Below are 17,415 nucleotides of genomic sequence, written 5' to 3' on the forward strand. Positions count from 1 at the left end.
TTACGGAATTTTCTCTTTTGTTATAAAGATTTGTTTCATTTATAGGTTATAGGTATCCAGACATATCAATTGCTTCATTGTAGTTGAATCTTCTCAGTTATATATTTCAGGTCATTATTTTACTCTATAGTTCACAGCTCACCAGCAACAGGTAGCCTCAAAACTGGAATGTCCAGGTGACAAGACATCAAAAGAATTTCTGTAAAATGCAGAATACTTAGGACTTGTGGATCTTTAATATGTTTACCTAATAAATCTAGTATTTTCCTTGGTGAATAAAAACTTAAGGTATTAAAAATATGTTCTTTTCTTGTGATCTTGATGTGATATGGATTCAATGATTGAAGTCCTGTCTTTACTCCTTGAATATTCTCTCTTCTTTTCAAATAGAAAACTGACCTGGGAGAGAGACTCTAAATATTGAATAGATTCATACTGTGAATAATTCCTATTCGTCTCTTTCAAATATAGCAAAGTGCTTCAAGTTGGATTTCAAATAATTGTCACATAAGCAATAAAGTTCTTTTGGGACTAATATTTTCTAATGGCCAGCCATTCCTTCTGAGATTAGTTCTCATTTTTATTTTTTTAGTTTTTTAGTTACATATCCCTCTGATTCCTTCTAAAAAATAAAAGGGACCTGCTTTAATCCCATTGGATTTTTCTTAAAAGGATTTTTATTACTGATTATATTTATCCTCAGGAGCGCTAGGAAACTATTCAACCATTGAAGGTGGGTCTGCCAATCTGCTGTCTGGAACTGTGGTTCTTTGTGGAACTAGGTGGTTGGGTCAGTGGTCCGACCATCAAGATCAGATGGACTTCAGCCTCCCTTCCCCTACACAGGTCTCCATCCCCTTAGTTGTCTAGTGTTTCTGTGACTTCCCCTCATTGTTTCCTAAGCCCTCAGGAACAGTGTTAAGTAGTGGTTAAAAGCATGGCCTCTGGTTTCAGACCTCAGTCTAAATCTTGGTTCTGCTATTTAAATATTATATGACATAGGGAACAACTCTATTTCTTCATCTGTAAAATGGGCATCCTAATGCGCATACTTAATGCGCATACTATCTTATGAAATGGTTTGGGGGTTAAAATGAAACAATGTATCTGAATTACCTGGGAATACTTGCATGACCTAGGAACTCAGTAATCATCAGTTCCCTTCTGTTCACACCTGGACCCATTTCTTCTGTTTGATTTTCCCTGGTTCAACTCAAAGCTGAACCCAGGTAGCTATCCCATTGGAACAAATATAATAAAGATCTACGCGTAGATATTGATAACTAATGAAACTGAGTTTCAGGAAAGTTATGCAACTTTCCTAAGAGGATTGAGTGAATGGCAGAGTCCAGTATCAAGCTCAGGGTGGTCTGCCATCAAAGTCCATGCCCTTGACCACTAACTATACCAGACAGGCTCCCAGGAGCTGCTGCCAGGACTCCATGCAATGGGCAATTCTCCTGAAAGACAGGTCGAGATATAAATGGCAAAAAGAGCAAAGTGGACACTAAACAGCTAAAAATAAGCAGATGTTCTTTATCAAAGGATTCGCAGTGGAAGTAATTCTCTTAACAGTGGAATCACACCCATTTCTCGACATATTAGCTGATTCTAAATATTAATGACCTTTGCTATTTTTGACTCTCTAATGAATGAAAACTGTCACTTTAGAGGGGGTCAGTGAAGGAAGGAAGCATTGCATTAATCTGGGAATAGATGATAAGAAGCTGAACTGGGAGGTGGTGCTAGAAATTGAGAAGATAGAAGCACATTCTAGAAAATCCCACCTGCTGAGTCAACCTCCCTGCCCGCTGCCCTGTGTGGCTGTTAATCTCCCACCAGTCCAGTACCTCCACCCCACCAAGGACACCCTCATTCTCATTTGTTTTACTCTCCTCTCAGCCCCTTGAGCCTCCAGGCCTTTTGGACAAGCGAGCTTTTGAGACTGTTGCCTAATTCCCAGCCTTCCCTCCTGGCCTCCCTTATTTCTCCTTGGTACCTGGCCTCCCTTGAGGTTGACCTCTATGCCCCAAAATTATCATCTCTTCTGGAAAATAATTGTACTGAATTTTCTCACATGCTTACCAATGAAACAAAGTTGGCCCCTTAATTTTCTCTGTGTCTTTGGTCGTTTGACCATTCTGTGCTCTACCTTCAGAATTCCACCGCTTCCATAAATTAAGCACAATCTCGATGATTAAGTCATCACTTTTGTTAAGAGTTAATATCCTGTGAACTAGCAAACACTTCTAGATAGAGAATGACTTTGGAAATGTTCCTTTTCAATTTTTTGGAAGAGTTTGAAAAAGATTGGCGTTAATTCTTGTTTAAATGTTTAGCACACCTTATTGTTAAAAATAGTATCTCCATTTACCACTATGATGTTAAGGGAATAAAAACTGTTACCTTATTGTTTTAGGGTTAAATGACAAAATAGATATAAAGTCCTATCAGAGAGTCTGGGATATAAAAGAAGCTCAATTAAAAGTAGTTAAATGTAGTTTTTCTTCCCCTCTAACTCAGTAGACATGTCCAGAAAACTCAATAAACATTCACAGAATTTTTAAAGTTTACACACAAACACACAAGTAATTTGTACATTACTGTAAGAACGAAACCTTATTTCTCCTTGGTACCTGATATTAGCTTCCAAATTTTTATACAATAAATTACACAATTCAGTCTTATTATGTAAAAAGTGACACTTTAAAATATTTGATTAGTGATTTGTTATGACATTTACAAAATTAGGGTAGTAGGTTTTTATCCTTTTTTTATCCTTTATTAATATATTAACACATTTGCAAGGTTAACCTTAAAACCTTTAATATCATTTTTATAAAGGTATATTATTGGAAAGTGTTCAGTAAATCCCAGAAACGTGTGAAAGCTTTAGAGTCTAAACTGTTATCAAAAACATGAAAGCTCTTTCTCTAAAAGCCTTCAAATCCCTCCCAAATATATTTTTCTCCAATGATTTATTTTTATTCTGTCTACTTTTTACCTAAATTTTATGAGTGAGATTTCAAGATTTCTAATGGGTATATGAAAAACTTTCATTTTATTTGCATTCTACACTTAATTATTCTTCCTTGTCATTTACAAGGTCAACTTGTAGCAATGAAATTGAATGTTTATTTAGATGTATTGACTTCCTAAAAATCAAAGCTTAGTTTCCAACCTTCCTCACTGGGTTAGGTTGGAATTTTGCTAGTTATTCTTTTCCTTTTACTATGGTATGTGTAGGTAAGGACCGTGCATAACTGGAAATTGGGGACAAAACTGCAAATCCATTTACAAGTGTCCAAATATTCTGACTTTCACTTGACAGTTTATAATTAAATGTTGATATTTAGGAACCAACTTAGCAGCATTCATTTTATTAATGACTACATACAGTACGATTAAATGCTTTAAATTTACCATTTCTTTCACAATAGGAGAGATTTATCTCATTATTTTAAGGAACTTGCTAATTTTTTTATTATTCAGGTTGATTTTTTTAATTGCCGAAGAATGCAAATGTTCTTATTTGGCACTACTAGAATTTTTTCCCAGCATTATTTTACCCTCGAATGGGATTATTTGTAGCATAGCTCACGCAAATAAATGTATTTAAATTAGTTTATATCAACACTCATTTAGCTTTGGTTCATTTATGGTTTTATGTGATACTGTTAACCCCCCTTTTCCCCACTTTTAAAATGACATGCTTACAATAGAGAGGTTAAGATATAACAAAAAAAGAAAAGCCAAATGAAAGTCACTTTATATGAAATTTGCCTCCTGCCTTTTAATATTAACGACTAGTAAGTGATGCTGGCGACATATCAGGTGTTGGCTGTGGAAGTGAGTGGGTATTTTCACAGGTAGACGTATGTACACAATGAGCGTAACTTGATCTAGATGGAATTTCATATTGAAAGAAGTAATTTATTGCATATTTGACCTCATAAAAGTATTGATCTCACAAAAGTATCCCAGAAAAAATTGTAGCGCCTCCTGTAAAGAATTTCTTAGATTAATGTTCTGTTCTATTGTGACTTTGACCAGACTGTTTTTTCTTAAGTCCTTATCAAATAAAATAATTCTCCATCAGACTAAAATGAAATTGCATATTTTAAAGTTTAATTGAAGATGAACTTACATTGTGTCAAAGACTGAAGCTTATTTTGGGATCGAAATGCAATTATATAATTGAATGTGGAGAATAGTGTGTGACTATTATTAAAATTCTCTTTTAAGACTAACTCAGCTTGTGGAATTTGACACAAATTCTCCTTTTCCATACTGTTGGACTGGCTTCTTGAATTGGCGCAGGCGTCATTAATTTGAAAGGAGACTTTGAAAAGGTCTCAGGGGAAACTTTCTGCCCCCGATCTGCCTCTGATTCCAGTTGCCACTGCATTGCTTTAAGCAATGACTTTGTTCAACAGGGTGACTCGCTGTGTGGCCTCTCCAGCTGGCAACTTGTGTATCCTTACCCTCTCTCACCTACACCCCGACACTCAATTGATCATAGATACCTCCCGGATTCTGTCCTTCTCTGCTCCTACACCCATTCCCTGGAGCCTCTGAGAATCCCATCATCCCTCCCAGACCATCAGAAGGCTGCTCCTAGTCTCTCTCTCTCCGAGCTCCTCAGCTACCGATCACGTGTCTTTGCTCCAGGCACACTAAAGTCTCAACTTTCCGGGAACATTTCTGGCCCTCTCACAACTCCATGTCTTTCTCTTCCCCGCTGTACTTTTCTTCTGCTTGGCCGAGGGAAAAACGACTTACCAGTCCGTAGTCCTCTCAAACGCCACCACCCCTGGGAAGCAGGTCTCTTCCAGCGCAGACCATATTGTGATGTATGTATTTCAGACCACACCTTCCCCCACCCGACCAAGCTGCCCGAGAGCAGGGATGACTTCTTAACTCGTCTGGGTCCATGGCACACCACGCACCTGGCGTATAGTAGCTGCTCAAAATATGTTTGGTGAACAGCTGGCTGAACGACACTCCCAACACTGGAGAGGAAAACACCGATCCGCTATCTCCACGTATGTTCATTTGGTACATTTCTCTGGGTCTGGGGGTACTGAGTAGTAAGGGGACACGGGGGCTTGGGGACAGTGAGGGAGCACATGAGAGACCAGCAGGGGCTGAGGAGGCCACCAGCCACACTTCACCTACCTTGCTGTGGGCCAGGAACAGGCCTGGTCAATGTGACCAGACCCGGAGGCTTAAAGAACAACTGAAAGAAAGCGGAGGGGAGAAGGGAGGGTGGGGTCGGATATTGATGGACACTTTGATCATCTAGGTGACTGCTTCATTTTTGCAAAATATTTATCGAGGTGAAATTAATATCACATAAAAGTAACCACTTTGAAGTGAAAAATTCTGTGGCATTTAGTACACTCACAGTGGTGTGCCACCAGAAGTCATAGAAATGTTTTGGAACCAGATAAATAAATACATTTTTCATCCTTCCCTCCCACCACTGTTGCACACAATATGCCTTCAGTACGTGAATACACTCCACAGCTCTCCTCCCTCTCAATCTTGAAGCAAATATCCAGCTTAGGTATGAGAAATGGGTCTAAGTGCCTGGGAGATGTGAATCCCACCTGCTATAATTCTGGGATAATTGGGGGATGCTGAGTGAGGAGCTGGAAATGCAGATCACGTGGACAACACTGGACCCAGACTGAAACCCACATTTCTGCTTTGAAGTTTGGGACAAGAAATCTGCTTTTCGTGGCTCTTCTATGTTTGATTTCAGATGAGAGGTAACAAGGCAATCTCCCGATTAAAGAGAGGAGCAATGAATGTACAAAACACGAGTAGTGAAAGATTGTGCCAGATGAAACTCCAGCTGGGCTCCTAGGGAGGGTGTGTGTGTGTGTGTGTGTAGATGTATATTGTATATCGTGTACTCTTCATAAGGGTGGTAGATGTTGGTAAATCTTGAGAAATTTAAATGTGCAGTCACGATTCTATCTTTTCATTCTCTCACTGTGCAAATACCCGATACAGTGCCATGTAGAGGCCAGTCTGGGCCAGAGCGAGTATAAGCTTTAATTTCATTCTTGAAATCTGTCTAAATATCTGAAATGTGATTAGCACAAAGAACGTATTTCTCTATAAAACATTGAGACCATGTGACTGTGGATCTGTGTTAGCTGACAAATTACAGTGAGTACAGTGAATGGTATAAGCGTTACCTGCATTTCTTCTAATTTTTTTTTTTTTTTTTTTTTTTTTTTTTTTTTTAGAATTAACCACGTGTATGCTTTCTAAGGCATGGAAATACCTCTTAAGCTACTATGACCATCCCACCACCAAGGTAAGTCTGTCCTCACATCGTCCACAATTGGTCTGGAATAATTTCGAGGGACAAAGGAGAACGGCCCGCACAGACAAGGCCCCACTGCGACAGAATGGATAGACTGTGAGGAGATTCGCGCTGATTCTCAGTATGTGGTTTCCTTCCAGTAACATCGTCTGCTGCGTGCTCATTTTAAGGCATGGCTTAATTGGTGCTATGAAACCAAACCACATTTTCTAGCTCCTGTAAGAAGTCCGTGCTTCTGAGTATTAGCTTTGTTTTCTTAGTGACATCAGTTTGTTTTAACGTTCTCATCAGGGATTCTGTGAGAGGAGATGTAAATTAGGCTTTACTCTGCTTATTCTGAGTTTCTCACAAGCAGAATTTTGATGAATAATCTTTGGAAATCCAAAAGCCCGATGCACTATGATAGCATAATTCAGTTTCTCCCTCACATTTCATCTGACATCCTTCTGGAAAAGAAAAAAAAAAAAAAAGACTATTTGAGGCAGGAGACAAACCCAAGGGAAAGAAGAAGGGGCTGTGGGGGTGAAATGGGGGACGGATGAGAACCGCAGAGTTTGGTGAAATGTATCTGCTCGCTTGGGGTGTGGATTCTCAGTTGTCCGGCTCCCTCCGCTTTTCCACCCGGTTGACTTCCCCACCTGCAAGGGCAGCTGCTCCAAGGAGCAATTTATAAAGTTGCAGTTCATATTGTGGTTGCAGTTCCAGGACTGACATGAAATTAAATCAGGCTTGAGTGCTGTAGGATACAAAGGTACCTTCCGAGTTTGCTGAGCCCTCTACAACTCCTAATAAATCTTAGAAAGGTAGCATTCCACCAGTAACTGCCCAGTTTCCCCCGTCACGAAAGGACCTTGAAATGGAAACAATGAAGTTTTCTTTGTGGCTGTATTTCATACCATGGAGAACAAGACGTACGTTGGAAGCCACGTTCCTGAGCGTCCTTTTCCAACTCTGGGGGACGCACTTTGTAAAGGAGACCTTAACGTACTCCTCCATGTTCCAAATTGCTGGGGCCACCTGGTATGAAAACATCCATGAGAAGCTGGCTGGACCCACGTTTCTTTATTGTTTTTCAAGAATAGAAGTTAAGTCTTTAAAAAAAAAAAAAGTCTAGGAGCCTATAAACATGTCTTTGCTACAAAGGTGTTATCGTTCAGCCCCCAAGGACACCGACTGAAGTTGACTGCCAGAGACTCATCAGTGGCTGAAGCAGGTGCGGTCAGATGGTAAGGCTGAAGTCTATCCAGTGCTAACTCAGGTTTTCTGCTGTTTTAAAATGTAACCTTTAATTATTAGTCCATCTGCCTAAAATCTTGGGACGCAAAGAGTCGGTTGTTGAGGCCTGACCTAAGTGTTTTGTTGGCATTGGCACTTAATTTTCCTCACACCTATCTGAGCGCAGTGTTACCATGATGCCCCGTGATGGTTAATTTTATGTGTCAAGTTGGCTAGGCCATGGTAGCCATGGTCCCCAGTTTTTGGCCGAACACCAATTTAGATGTAGCTGTGAAGGTAAGTTTCAGATGAAATTAACATTTAAATCAGGAGTCTTTGGGGCACCTGGTTGGTTCGGTCTGTTAAGCGTCTGCCTTTGGCTCAGGTCATGATCTCAGGGTCCTGGGATCGAGCCCCATGTCAGGCTCCCTGCTCAGCGGGGAGTCTGCTTCTCCCTCTCCCTCTGCCCTCCCCCCTGTTCATGCTCTCTCTCTCTCCTCTCTCTCAAAAATAAATAAAATCTTTAAATCAGCCTTTGAGTAAAGCAGATTACCATCTCTAATGTGGTTGAGTTCACCTAGTCAGGTGAAGACCTTAAGGAAAAAGACTGAATTCCCCTGAGGAGGAGGGTAATCCGCCTCAAGAATGCTTATAGACCCACGCCAATCAGCTCTTTCCTGGTCTCCAACTGCAGATTTTCCTTGTCAGCGCTCACAATCCTGTGTACCAGTTCCTTAAAATATATCTCCGTCTTTCTCATTTTGTGTGTGTGTGTGTGTGTGTGTGTGTGTGTGTGTGTGTGTGTTTTAACTCTGGAGAACCCTGACTAATACATCTCTCTTTTACAAATGATGAAATGAAGTCCCAGAGCTAGAAATTAATTTGCTGTAGGCCATGCAGCTGGTTGGTGGCAGGGTAGAGGGTGGGCTGCCCTTTCCTGCAAGGCCGTCCTCCTCCTGGTCAAACTAGAGAGCCGGTACTCCTCCCAGCCTTGGCCCACAGCCACGTGAGGGGCACACGAGGAGTGGCTTGTCTTTAATCCTGTCATCAGTTTATTGGAAAGTTTCTCGCCGCAGCTTGCATGAGGGAAAATGATTTGCTTGGGATGAATGTGGCCACCAATGTGCTATTTCCCTTAATCTAAACAGGGCCTCAGGCACACTTCATTGATCATGCCTCTTAGCTGAGAGGTCGCCTCAAAGCTGGCCAGCAAATATTACGTTTCTCAGGCAGCCCTCCGCTGTCAACCACATTTCCTGATCTACTCTGATTAGCTATATAAACAGCTTCAGTAAAACAGAGCCCAAGCTTTGCTGTTAAAAATATAAGATAAGGCTTCCATAAAGATTCATCAATGGAGACACTAAGTCAGGCCTGAGCCCTCAGAGCTCACAGCTTGGTTTTTTTTTTTCTTTTCTTTCTTTTTCTTTTTTTTTTCTTTTCTTTCTTTCTTTCTTTCTTTCTTTCTTTCTTTCTTTCTTTGTGTGTGTGTGTGTGTGTGTGTGTGTGTGTGTGTTGTAAGAAAGGTCAGTGGGCAAATAACCATGATTTATAATCCTGTTTTAATAGTGACTTGTGCTTAGGTTAAGGGACACCTTGGGGAGAAGAAAGGGTTAAAATAATTGAGCAGGGTCACAAAGTGGTCTCACAGTAAGAACCCAGCCCAGGATTGACATTACTGAAGGTTAGTCATTTTGTACCAGCTAAGAAGTATCACCCAGCCCCAGCTAAGAATAGGCAAGAAGTGGGCCGATGCCTGAAAGGGATGGAAAACTTATGAAGAAGACCAAGAACTCCCTTGAAACTCAACTGGGGAAATGCAGCAGCGAAAACCAAACATTTTATAGCTTCACACCATCATGGCTGTTTCAGATACATTTTGTATGAAAATAAAGTCCAAAGTAGGAGACCTATGTGGAATTTTATTATAGATATGTATGGTTATTTGGTGTGTGTTACAATATGCCCTCTCAATGTTTGTCCCAAGGATAGGTGAGATGGTCTAAAGAAAGTGTCCAGCTCCGGTTTCTTGGAATGAGAACATATGCCTTTTCCATGTAATTTTTTGGATTTGTTTTTCAGAAAGAAAGGGATTGATACCAGTTTTAAAGAGGAAAAAATAAGGCGAGAACAAGAAGTCTAGCCAATATTGCTTGGTGGGAAAATGTCGGAAGTTACCATGTCAGTGGTTTTAATGTGTTTGGGTATTTATATATAATTTCTAAAAGGCATTTTGCTCACATAAAGAGCTGATCACTCTGCACTTTAATGATCACTTATAATTTTCCTAAGTGAATCAATACAATTTCTATTCAATACTAAAGATAATTGCTAACATTTATTGAGCATTTACCACGTACGCAGCGCTGTTTAAGCACTTTACACAAATTAGCTGAGGAAGTCCTGCCAGCAATCAATGGCTTGCTACTTTGTTTCTCTCTTAATCTCAGCCTATAAAATTATGCATGCTAAATTTAAGCCTTTCTTGAATTAGGATAGTATTCTCCCGGGTTCATGCCAGCTTTGGGTGAACATCAAATGTAAATATGCCTTTTGTTTTCCCAGGGTAATAGTTTTATTTTCTTGGAATTATTGTAATCAGTTGGGGGTTCCTAGGTCTGGCTGCACATCAGAATGGCAGGAGGAGCTTTCCAAAAATGCTAGTTCCTGGCCATCCCCCCCACCAACTGCCGAATCTTTTTTTTTTTTTTTTTAAGATTTTATTTTTTTTATTTGTCAGAGAGCACACGCAGGAGGAGTGCCAGGCAGAGGGAAAAACAGGTTCCCCGCTGAGCAGAGAGCCCGATGTGGAACTTGATCCCAGGACCCCAGGATCATGACCTGAGCGGAAGGCAGACGCTTAACAGACTGAGCCCCCCAGGCATCCCTAACTGCTGAATCTTTATTTTTTTATTTTTTTTTCTATTTTAATGATTTTTTATTATATTATGTTAGTCACCATACAGTACATCCCCGGTTTCCGATGTAAGGCTCGATGATTCATTAGTTGTGTATAACACCCAGTGCACCATGCAATACGTGCCCTCCTTACTACCCATCACCAGCCTATCCCATTCCCCCACCCCCCTCCCCTCTGAAGTCCTCAGTTTGTTTCTCATAGTCCATAGTCTCTCATGTTTCATTCCCCCTTCTGATTATCCCCCTTTCTTTATCCCTTTCTTCCCCTACCGATCATCCTAGTTCTTATGTTCCATAGATGAGAGAAATCATATGATAGTTGTCTTTCTCTGCTTGACTTATTTCACTTAGCATTATCAACTGCTGAATCTTTAAGAATGGAACTCAGGAATCTGCATTTCCAACAAGGAAGGTGCTATTTTTCTCCCTTTCACGGAGGAGGTAACTGAGTCTCATAAAGTTTAACAGCTAGAAGTTTACACGGATAGTAGGTAGATAGTGGAACTGTACTACAGATGGTTTTAGTGCTGTTTGTGCTTCTGTAAGAAGCAATGTATTTTCTGTGTACAAGGTAGTCTAATACTAAAAGCTAAAGTGATATTGTGTTGCACTGAAGGATACATTTGAGGTACTTGGGCCACCTCTCCAAAGTTTCTAGAAAAATGAGTACATGCGGACTGTCGTTCTTTTTTTTTTTTTTTTTTAAGATTTTACTTATCCATTTGAGAGAGTGAGAGAGCATGAGAGGGGAGAGGGTCAGAGGGAGAAGCAGGTTCCCCACCAAGTGGGGAGCCTGCCGTGGGACTCGATCCCAGAACTCTGTGGGATCACGATCTGAGCCGAAGGCAATTGCTTAACCAAGTGAGCCACCCAGATGCCGCTGGACTTTCATTCTTTAGATCCAGTATCCTTAGGTTTGGTTTATACATGCAAATGGGTTCCGGTTATTAGATTGCCTGGAGGGAACCCTTCAGGCTGGTGTGGGTCTACGAGCATGGCTGTAAGGCTGGGGCCACCGGCATTTCAGGAGCAGACCTAACCCTGCACCCAGAATCAGAAGCCCAGCCTGTCCCAGTCACTTCCTGCCTGCTCCGCCCTGAGCAAACCTTCGGATGCTTTGGGAGCGCTTCTAGCTCTTGCCTCTGGCTTTTCAGTGAAGGACCGCACCCAGGCATTCTACCCTAAGGAGGGCTACTGCTTCCCTGAACAAAGGTTTAGAACAGAGGTGCAGGCAATCGTTTGATGAGGCAAATCGTTTGATGAGACAAGAAAGTGAATCTCTGATAAAATCCAGGCATGGAGAGCCTCAGAGAAGGGTCTGATCTTCGGCTCAAAGGGATTTGCTTGATACAGGTGTTGGGGAAGGACAGGGTGTGCTTAGCTTGTCATCAGCAAAATGAGCATTCTGTTCTGTATGTTATTTTAAAAGTTCCTGCAACAGAGTTCCCGCATTTTTTTAAGGGAAGGCATTTTATGTCCTAAATATTGCACTCAGGGCTTTCACTGTAACGATAAATTATTTCCTTATTTTTTTCTTCATTCCCAAGTACTCAGGACACAAACAGATCTAGCCTTTTACTGTTTCAAGCTCTGACATATTGCTTTATCAAGCCAGGAGCACTGCCATGCACAGTGTGCAGGGTGAGGCAGAGCGGGTTACTCTGTCTTACGGGGCATTTTTTAGTTGTAATTTCCTGTTTACCCGAGGTGAAGGAGTGCCTTGCTACCACAGAGTGGAATCAGACGGACACTCTTTGCAGCCATGAGAACTGAATTTTCAAGGACCATCTCTGTTTTTTAAACAAGCCGTGTTTACCCTCCACAGGGCTCAGCCCTGCCCATTTCCTCCTCATGTTTATGTCCCATTGCTCTATTTACATATTTCTTTCAAAACCCAATCATTGCAGCTGCACAACTGTGATTTCCTTCCCCTATAATGGAAATATATATCCTAGAGAATTGTATATAATAATTACATTAGTATTAAAATATGCTATAAATATATAAATATATGATATGTAATTATATATAATATATAATTAGCACTCTAATATAAATTTCCCTCCTATATTACATCCTACAACTGCTATCTGATGACCCCGCCAAGCCCATTCTCTTCTGCTGTTCACTGTCAGTTGATTACCGAATAACCTCAGGGGGGAAAAAAACACGTGAAATTGACAATGATTCGAGAAAGAGGACAATTCTCTGAAGCCCCAACCTTATGAAATGCGATTCATTCCACCATACCTGTTTAGTTAAACTGAAAGAAATGTCAGTCTTGCCAGCCAGAGTGTGAGCAACCTGACCAATGAGGCTGAGCCGTGCAGGTCCTTCGCACAGCCACCGTTACCAGCATGCTGAGGGCCCCTGCCTGGCTACCTTCCCGTGCATGCGTGCCCTACTTTTTGCTACAATGTCTTTCAGAATGCAGCTGTGATTGGTGGTTAAGGCCTTTGCCTTTGAAGCAAACACCAAGAAAAGGTGCTTATTTGGGGGTTTTGACTAATCTTCCTATTTTCAGATGCAGTGCTGACTAATCCGCCTATTTTCAGATATGATGCAGAGTGGAGTTACAGAAATGCAAAGCAAGGAGGTAGTTTAAGAATTAGCAGAAGTCTCTTAATGAGAAATTGATCTAGCATCAAGGGACATCCACGTGGGTAGCTAGAACCCATTTTAAGAGGATCTTAAAATTTTATGACTACATCTATGAATGAATCCAGGCACAATGATAGGAGATAAATAGACAAGTCTTCTGGAAACTCTGAGTGGAAACAGTTAAGTGATGGCCCTTGTCAGTTTCTGTTCTGATTGTTTTAACTCTCGTAGAATATTACAGGCTTTCTATTATAGCATCTCACATATTGCTCCTCTAATCCTGCGTTTGTCAACCTCGGGCTCTGGACATTTGGGGAATAAGTCTTTGTTGTGGGAGCTGTCCTGTACGTTGTAGAACATTTAGCATCATACTCATTAGATGCAAGTAGCATTCCCTGCACCCCAACTGTGACAACCAAAATGGCCCTGTCCCCCAGTGTTCAAAATGAATGAAAACAACACCCATTTTGCATTTCCATTTCCACTAGGAAATGGACCAGATGTTCAAGAGGAAAATAAAATGCACGAAAGAAGAAAAATACTGGCTTCTGATCACAGGTGGCCTGAAGGCCATCCCAACTCCACCCTGTTTGGCTTCCCTTCTTGTAAATGGTCGACTTTCCTGGGGATTATGTTCTTGCTTCTTAATGTTTCTTTTAATGTCTGGATCCTGTATCCCATAGTGATGAGACGCTTTACTGCCCACTCCTCTCTGGACGTGGTGGGGGAATTGCCACAAAGCCCCGGCTGCCTCTGAGGCTTTTAAAGGACACATTAAGAAGTGGGACTGAAACCATAGGAAGACAAAAAAGGTGTCCAGAGATCTAGCTAGGATATTTCATTAAAAATATTGGGGAAAAGAGCTTGTATAGAGGGAGAAGGGAAAGAATGAAATAATAGAATAAACACTAACAGTCTTTCAACTTAATGAATTATAAAGGAAAAATTCTGTGCTAATCAGCCAGGCTAGCTAGGGCAAGGGCTAGCAGGTCTGAAGTTAAAATATGGACCATCTTTCTAAGGCTTTAAGTGTATTCAAGTTTAAGGTGTTGATTTGATACCTTTATAAATTGCAAAAATGGTTACCGCCATAATATTAGCTATCTTCTCCATCTCTTCACATAGTTACCATTTCTTTTTTGTGATGAGAACATTTAAGATCTACTCTTTTAGCAACATTCAAGCATACACTATATTAGTAACTATAGTCCCCATGCCGCACTTTTTAAAAAATTTATCGTCCCCTTTTGGAAGTCTAGTCTCTCCATCATGAACTTCAGCCCCTGGCTCTCCTTCTGCTTTTGAGTAAACTCTTTCAGATAACTGATATCAACATGATCACTGACTGTGTCTGCATTCAGGGAGAGGCAGTGACTTCGGGAACCCTGGCTGTACCATCGGCCAGGGGAGCTCATCCTCATGTCCACCTGCTGTTTGTTTCTTGTAATAGGTACTCGATAACTATCTGGTGAATGAATGAATCAGTCAAGAAAGCTTAATTTTATTTTTAGTTCTGGGAAAATAATTTTTTTCTGTATTTACAACCATAATAGGATGAAAGCATGTTTTAAAGTCATGTCCATCAGTTAATTAGAAGGACTCACGTTGTGCTCGTTAGAAGATAACTGTCACAATGGTGAATTGTGTTTGCCTGCAGGTTCTGGGGAAATAAAATCAGCTGAAGTATTATGGGTAAAAAAAGACCAAAGCAGAATCACAACAGAACTGGCAGAGACTGAATAAAGGAGAGTTCCATTAGTATCCAGTCCCCACGGAAGAGCAGAAGGGACTTTGAACAGCACCTGGCATACATGAAGTGCTCGGTAAACGTCAGTATGATATGATGACATCGTCATCATCATCCCTGTGGTAACAAGGTAATTTTAAGTGATATTCAGGTAAGACATGCCATAATGTCAAATCGCACACTGATGAAGTGATTTCATTTTTGATTTCGGTTATTCTGATGGCTGCAGAAGCATGTCGCCAGGGGGCACCAGTGTCTCCTGTACTCCGACTGCAGTTTCACCTCTGAGCCGACCTCAAGCTCAGAGCTGGAATCTCAGAGCATTGTATTGCTTTCATTGCACTTATTTTTATGATTACTTAATTTATTACAAACAATATCGATTTATTAATGGTGGTGTCTACAGTGTCCTTTAAGATATTTGTTTCTGGGGATAAAGCAAGCCAATTTAAAGAAAATGTGAAGTTATTGATAAGAGAGGAGGTATACAGATCAGGCAAACCGTTTGTTTAAGATTTAATTTATTTGAGAGAGAGTGCGAACAGAGGGAGAGGTAGAAGCAGGCTCCTTGCCAAGCAGGGAGCCTGGCACGGGGCTGACATGGGGCTCGATCCCAGGATGGGGCTCAGTCCCAGGACAGGGCTCAGTCCCAGGACCCTGAGATCATGACTTGGGCCGAAGGCAGACATTTAACTGACTGAGCCGCCCGGGCACCCCCAGATCAGGCAAAATCTTGGTGGCTTAAGGCTCGTGTCTAAATTTTGGGAGAGTGCTTCGGGATCATTTACTTGGACTCATCAAACCTCCATAATCCAAATGTTTCCGCTCAAGAGAGAGGCTATCTTTAGGTGCCCTATCCACACTACTTGGCCACCTGATTGGCACAGGTGGCCTAGGAAGTCATCCCTCCTCCTCAGATTACTAATGGAGAGAAGGAAACAACAGTACCCTGAGGTCACATGCCACGGCCCCCTTTCCAGTCCCCCCCCCCCCCCCGCCCAGCTGGTAGTTGGAAGTACTCACTGGATCCTGGTTAGTAGCAAGGTGGAACGCTCCCGAGAGACATGCGCTTACCTCCAGCGCTTACCTCCAGCGCTTACCTCCAGCGCTGTGCAGGGTAGTGGTTAACAGCAGGGGCTCTGGGGGGATGACTGGTTTGCAACATTTGCTGACTTCAGTGGTCTACGTTCTCCCACCTCGGCTGATTGCATTCACGGCTGTGTTTCACCACCGGCTGACAGCGTTCCTGGACGTGGGACAGCTGCATCAGGGGAGGCCAGTACCAGTGGACTGCAGCGCACGGCTGTAAGTGGTCTCCAGTGTCAGCACGTGACCACGGAACTGCTTGTGTCCTCCATGCCGGGCTTCTCCTCTCAACTTCAGGCTCCATGAGAGGAGAAACTACATCTGTCTCACTCAGCACGGTAACTCCCATGCCTGGTGCAGTCCTGACACTTAGCAGATGTCCCTCAAGTACTTATTGGCTAATACTTATTGGCAGATGATCTGAGGTTATAAGGAGTTCCCACAAAGGGCCCAGTCCCTTAAATTGTGCGGTTTTCTGAAGCTTAGTCAAGTTTGAGGGCCTTTTGTTTTGTTTTATTTTGTTTGTATTCTTTTTCTTTGAGCAGCAGACCAGCATGGCTCCACAATTTCAAAGAGCAAGTGTATATTTATGTAAGCCCGAGATGAGCTGGGGCTGGAAGGAAGTAGAGCTGGGCTGCTTCAAGTGCTCCTGCCTCCCGCCACCTGCCGCACTGCCCGGGAGAGCAGCCCCAAGCCTGCCGCCCTCCTGCCAGCGACCTGCGGACTCTGCGCCCATACAAGGTTTCCCAGGGAGTCAGGAGAGCCGGTACTGGCCGCCCTGCCCCACTGACAACTGGGAGCATTCATGCCTGCCCCCCCTCCCCGCCCACCCCGCAGTAGGGGCGGTAGGGCAGCCAGGACTGGGCAGGAGGAGGAGGGGAGGGGAGGCATCCGGCTTGTAAAGGACAGCTGGGTCGGCATCACGAGGGGACCAGGAGGTGGTGGCAGTTCAGGTGCTGGGGCCAGCGGGGCATGAGCCAGGGTTCCCTGCACGGTGTTACGGGTCAGCTGCGCATCCACCTGCGGCCACTGGTCGCCCCAGACTGCGCAGCCTCATGGATGGAGCCCCGCTGCCGTCCTCCTTTAATTGTAGGATTGGCGACACCCCTTTCCTCCTAAAGGCAGTGACATTTACACTCACCCTTTGGAGGGGGGTTGCTTCAGTGACTTAAAGGGAGCCTGTCCTTCCTGTCCCACCTGTTTGTCCTGGTCCTAACTGAAGTTTACAGAGCCTGTGTGGGACTTCTGTCCCATCTTGCTGGGCTTCAAGGTCATACCAGAGGCAGTACATTACCCCAACCGGGTACCTCAGCCGGGAGAGAACCTCTTCCTTCAATTCAGCACCTTTGGCCTGGGAGCTTCAAAAGTAATGAAGAGACTATGCAGGCCAGATACCTTGGTTCTATTTCTAATTTCATCAATGCCAGGCTGTGTGACCTCAGGCGAGTCACTAAACTTCTCCGAACTTTAGTTATTTCATTTGAAAACTTGGACCACATGACTGTTA

The 17,415-nt window shown here is 42.6% G+C and overlaps 1 long non-coding RNA gene across 1 annotated transcript; it reads left to right on the forward strand.

Moving 5' to 3' along the window:
- The first annotated feature begins 4,875 nt into the window (after positions 1 to 4,875).
- LOC125281061 (uncharacterized) lies at positions 4,876 to 16,650 on the forward strand. The gene is made up of 5 exons (XR_007188059.2): positions 4,876 to 5,045; positions 6,261 to 6,331; positions 14,733 to 14,952; positions 16,064 to 16,246; positions 16,454 to 16,650. It is a non-coding gene; the product is annotated as an uncharacterized LOC125281061 (long non-coding RNA).
- The last annotated feature ends 765 nt before the right edge of the window (positions 16,651 to 17,415 follow it).

The sequence above is a fragment of the Ursus arctos genome, unplaced genomic scaffold (assembly GCF_023065955.2).
Source record: "Ursus arctos isolate Adak ecotype North America unplaced genomic scaffold, UrsArc2.0 scaffold_6, whole genome shotgun sequence".
NCBI lineage: Eukaryota > Metazoa > Chordata > Mammalia > Carnivora > Ursidae > Ursus > Ursus arctos.